This window comes from Oncorhynchus gorbuscha, linkage group LG12 (assembly GCF_021184085.1).
Source record: "Oncorhynchus gorbuscha isolate QuinsamMale2020 ecotype Even-year linkage group LG12, OgorEven_v1.0, whole genome shotgun sequence".
NCBI lineage: Eukaryota > Metazoa > Chordata > Actinopteri > Salmoniformes > Salmonidae > Oncorhynchus > Oncorhynchus gorbuscha.
In genome coordinates this window covers 47,740,277-47,746,276 of record NC_060184.1, presented here as the reverse complement: position 1 = coordinate 47,746,276, position 6,000 = coordinate 47,740,277, and positions in this window count along the sequence as shown.

Below are 6,000 nucleotides of genomic sequence, written 5' to 3'. Positions count from 1 at the left end.
TAAGAAGGAATTACATGCTGTTTGTATATTTACATTTACATTTAAGTCATTTAGCAGACGCTCTTATCCAGAGCGACTTACAAATTGGTGCATTCACCTTATGACATCCAGTGGAACAGTCACTTTACAATAGTGCATCTAAATGCATCTATATGGCATTGAAGTTTGTGTTCGATCAGGGGTGTATTCATTCCACCAATTCTGTTGAAAAAGGTTTCTTAAATGGAAGCAAACATAACAAAATGGGGATACACATACCTGAATTTGTCCAATAGAAACTCTCATTTGCAACTGTTGGACTAATGATTACACCCTAGATCAGCTAAATGCAGGCAAGAGAGTGCAAAGCAGAATTTCTCCCGACCTGTGCACCTACGTTGTAAACTTTCATTCGTAGGCTAGGTTCTAGCAACCTCATGATGGGTATAGGGAACATTTGAGTATAATGTAGTAGCCTAAACATATTGATGTTACATTGAACTGGGTGAATGGAATATAAATAACAGTCATCCAACATGCTGTAATAGAAATAAGGCTCATAAAAAAAATATATTGTCCTCCCTCATCTCAAACGGCACCGACTGCCACTGGGGTCAAACCAATATCCTTTGATAGGGGGGATTCATTGTCATTGAACAACTATAAATAGATAAACATGGTTCTGAAATTGGGACATCATCTTTGAATTGCAAGAGACAGGTACATGCACTTTGTTCATTCAAAGTGATTTTGCTAGTTAAAAAAATGTAATATTCGAGGGCACAGGGTTTTTGCTTAAGTAGCCTGCTTAATGTTATGGGTTGTCTGTAAGAGGTACTGATTGGGTTGCAAAATTCTGGTAATTTAAAAAAATCCCTGGTTTTCCCGAATCCTTTTTAGGAAATTTACCAGAATTTTGGAACCATAGGTACTGACCTTTGTGGCTCTTGTACATGCGGATCCAGAAGGACTTGGATCCGTCCTGCAGTAGCTTAAGGTTCTCCTGGATGAAGCTGGCCTCCAAGGTATCCTCGATACTCACCAGGGATGCTCCCATTGTCAGAGAATCATGCTCATATTTCCCATATTCATCATCATCACCATAAATCACTTTGAATGTTTTTCAGTCAATTCATGAGTTCATGTGCATTCAATTGAAAACATTAGGTATGTCCCAAATGGCACCTCATTCCCTATATACCCACATACAAAAACTACATAAAAAAATACTATAGTATTCACTGTAGTGTTTTTTGCAGACTACAGTGTTTACAGAAGTATTTACTGTAGCATTTAAAGTTTACTATAGTATACATACTGTATTAAAAAAAGAGTAGTATATACTCTAGTAATTACTGTAGTATTTTTGTGAACTGTATACTGTAGTATACTGTATTAGTATAGTGTACTGTATTATTTACTGTACTATTTTTGGGTACATTACTGTAGTATTTACTAAAGTGTTTTAGTTTTATGGTCTTTGACATAGAAATAGGGGTCGTCTTCCTTAAGGAAACCAATTGGAGAAATACTAAAGGGAACATTTTCCATAACCTCTAGGTAGGACCTGGTTCTGAACAGAGAGTTCAGAGCTTCTGCTCCTTCCTATAACCTGTAGCGATGACGATGAACTTTGGGACATGTAGGTACATCTCAGGGATTCATGCCCCTTTCTATCCCTCTTCTCCATGTATCTGTTTAGTGAAGGTCAGGTTTGGCAAGGTACAAGTGGTAGGGGGGTGTGGAGTTCAAATTCTTTCTTCCTCAACTTGATTTGGTTAAAACCAACTTTAATGTACTTAAAATGTAAAGAAGTAAAGTAAAACATGTATATATATACATACAGTTGAAGTCGGAAGTTTAGGTTGGAGTCATTAAAACTCGTTTTTCAACCACTCTACAAATTTCTTGTTAACTAACTATAGTTTTGGGAAGTCAGGAAGTCAATTTTCCAACAATTGTTTACAGACAGATATATTTCACTTTTAATTCACTGTATCACAATTTCATGCACACTAGTGTTACATACACTAAGTTGACTGTGCCTTTAAACAGCTTGGAAAATTCCAGAAAATTATGTCATGGCTTTAGACGATTCTGATCATCATTTGAGTCAAGTGAAGGTGTACCTGTGGATGTATTTCAAGGCCTACCTTTAAACTCAGTGCCTCTTTGCTTGACATCATGGAAACTCAAAATAAATCAGCCAAGACTTCAGAAAACAATTGTAGACCTTCACAAGTCTGGTTCATCCTTGGGAGCAATTTCCAAACACTTGAAGGTACCACGTTCATCTGTACAAACAATAGTACGCAAGTATAAACACCATGGGACCATGCAGCTGTCATACCGCTTAGGAAGGAGATGCGTTCTGTCTCCTAGAGATGAACGTACTTTGGTGCCAAAAGTGCAAATCAATCCCAGAACAACTGCAAAGGATCGTGTGAAGATGCTGGAGGAAACGGGTACAACAGTATCTATATCCACAGTAAAACGAGTTCTATATCAACATAACCTGAAAGGCCGCTCAGCAAGGAAATAGCCACGGGGTGGCAGCATCATGTTGTTGGGATGCTTTGCTGTTGCACTTCACAAAATAGATGGCATCATGAGGCAGGAAAAGTATGTGTATATATTGAAGCAACATCTCAAGACATCAGTCAGGAAGTAAAAGTGTTTTTTGTTTGTATTTACTTTACTGGATTAAAGACTCAAATGGGTCTTCCAGCATCTGGACAATGACCTCAAGACATCAGTCAGGAAGTAAAAGCTTGGTTGCAAATGGGTCTTCCAGCTGGACAATGACCCCAAGCATACTTCCAAAGCGGTGGCAAAATTGATTAAGGACAACAAAGTCAAGGTATTACAGTGGTCATGGCAGTCTTCATCCTGTGATGTAGTGGTACAAAAAAATAGGTGGGTAACCTCTGATCGCCAGTCACACTGAAGAAAGAAACATTTCCTATACTTTCAATGCATTGAAAAGAACAACAAAGTAAAGTTATTGGAGTGGCCATCACAAAGCCCTGACCTCAGTTCTATAGAAAATTTGTGGGCAGAACTGAAAAGTGTGTGTGAGCAAGGTGGCCTACAAACCTGACTCAGTTACACCAAATAAATAAAAGCTGAAATAAATCATCCTCTCTACTATTATTCTGACATTTCACATTCTTAAATTAAAGTGGTGATCTTAACTGACCTAAAACAGGGAATTTTTACTAGGATTAAATGTCAGGAATTGTGAAAAACTGTGTTTAAATGTATTTGTCTAAGGTGTATGTAAACATTTGACTTCAACTGTGTATATAATTGTATATACTGTGGTAAAAAAAGTATGTGATCCCTTTGGATTTACCTGGATTTCTGCATAAATTGGTAATCAAATTTGATCTGACCTTCATCCAAGTCACAACAATAGACACACACATTGTGCTTAACTTCTTGATGCACCCATCCCGTTACCGGGATCATTTTTGTCAACATCCGCTGAATTGCAGAGCGCCAAATTCAAATTAAATGAAATCACAGGTGCAATATAGAAAAACACAGTTTTGTCAGATTTCAAAAAAGCTTTTCGGCGAAAGCATACCAAGCATTTAAGGACATCTCTCTCAGCAGACAAAACATTATATAACAGCTAGCAGCCAAGTTGATCGGTTGAAAGTCAGAAAAGCAATAAAATTAATTGCTTACCTTTGATGATCTTCGGATATTCGGACACAATAAATGTTCCTTTTGTTCCATAAAGATTATTTTTATATCCAAAATACCTCCATTTGGTTGGCGCATTATGTTCAGAAATCCACAGGCTCGAGCGGTCACGACCGGGCAGACATAAATTCCAAATAGTATCCGTAAAGTTCGTAGAAACATGTCAAACATTTTTTATAATCAATCCTTGGGTAGTTTTTACAATATATAATCAATAATATTTCAACCGGGACTGTAGCTTCTTTAATAGGAGAGAGAAAATGTCTGCTCCAAGCTGTTGCGCGTGCAAAACGCTGCTGGCACCCAGCCATACAATGACGCAATCTTTTTCACAAATATTTCTAAATAAATGCTTGAAACTATGTCTAAAGACTGTTCACACCATGGGGAAGCCATAGGAAAAGGAATCTGGTTGATAAACCGTTTAAATGGAGCAAAGCCAGGCAATGGAACAGAGAACTTTCAGGAAAAACAGCACTTCTGAGTTGGATTTTCCTCAGGTTTTCACCTGCAATATCAGTTCTGTTATACTCACAGACAATAGTTTTACAGTTTTGGAAACTTTAGAGTGTTTTCTATCCTAATCTGACAAGTATATGCATATTCTAGATTCTGCCTAGAAATAGGCAGTTTCATTTGGGTACGTTTTTCATCCAAACATCAAAATACTGCCCCCTACACTCAACAGGTTAAACTAATAACACACAAAATATTGTATTTTTCTCATCTATATTGAATACATAATTTAAAAATTCACAGTGTAGGTTGGAAAAATTATGTAAAACTCTAGGCTAAGGATTTCTCCAAAAAATCATTGGAGTCAGGAGTCAGCTAACCTGGAGTCCAATCAATGAGATTAGATTGGAGATGTTGGTTAGAGTTGCCCTGCCCTATAAAAAACACTCACAAAATGTGAATTTGCTATTCACAAGAAGCATTGCCTGATGTGAATTATGCCTCGAAAAAAGGAGATCTCAGAAGACCTAAGATTAAGAATAGTTGTGTCATGTTTTGTCTTATATTGTCTTGTCATTTTGCTTTCCCTTCTGTTCGTTTTCCCCCTGCTGGTCTTATTAGGTTCGTTCCCTTTTTTCTCTCTCCCTCCCTCTCTCTCTTCTCTCTATCGTTCCGTTCCTGCTCCCAGCTGTTCCTATTCCCCTAATCAATCATCTAATCTTTTCACACCTGTTCCGTATCTTGCCCTCTGATTAGAGTCCCTATTTCTCCCCTTGTCTTCCGTTTCTGTCCTGTCGGATCCTTGTATATTGTTCGCCGTGCTGTGTCTTTGTCTCGCCCTGTCGTGTCTTGTTTCCCTCAGATGCTGCGTGTGAGCAGGTGTCTGAGTCTGCTACGGTCGGTGCCTTCCCGAGGCAACCTACAGTTTATGGTCGAGTCTCCAGTCTGTCCTTGTCACTACGAGTGGAATTAGTTTTTTATGTTTTGTTTTCTGCTCCGATTTGTCTAGGAGTATTGCCTATTTCCTTTACTGGAATAAAGACTCTGTTTTCGCCAAGTCGCTTTTGGGTCCTCATTCACCTGCATAACAAGTTGACTTGCATAAAGCAGGGAAGGGTTACAAAAGTATCTTTAAAAGCCTTGATGTTCATCAGTCCATGGTAAGACAAATTGTCTATAACTGGAGAAAGTTCAGTACTGTTGCTACTCTCCCTAGGACTGGCCGTCCTGCAAAGATGACTACAAGAGCACAGCACATAATGCTCAATGAGGTTAAGCAGAATCAGCTACAGTGTCAGCTAAAGACTTACAGAAATCTCTGGAACATGCTAGCATCTCTGTTGATGAGTCTACGACACATAAAACACTAAACAAGAATGGTGTGCATGTGAGGACACCACAAAATAAGCCACGGCTGTCCAAAAAAAACAGTTTGCAAAAGTGCACCAAGATGTTCCACAGCGTGGCTGGCAAAATGTTCTGTGGACAGATTAGACCTAAATTGAGTTGTTTGGAAGGAACACATAACACTACAGTATGTGTAGAGAAAAAAGGCATAGCACACAAACATCAAAACCTCATCCCAACTGTAAAGTATGGTGGAGGGAGCATCATGGTTTGGGGCTGCTATGCTGCCTCAGGACCTGGACAGCTTGCTATCATCGACGGAAAAATTCATTCCCAAGTTTATCAAGACTTTTTGCAGGAGAATGTATGGCTATCTGTCCGCCAATTCAAGGTCAACATAAATTGGGTGATGCAACAGGACACCGACCCAAAACACAGAAGTAAATCAACAACAGGATGGCTTCAACAGAAGAAAATACGCCTTCTGCAGTGGCCCAGTCAGAGTCC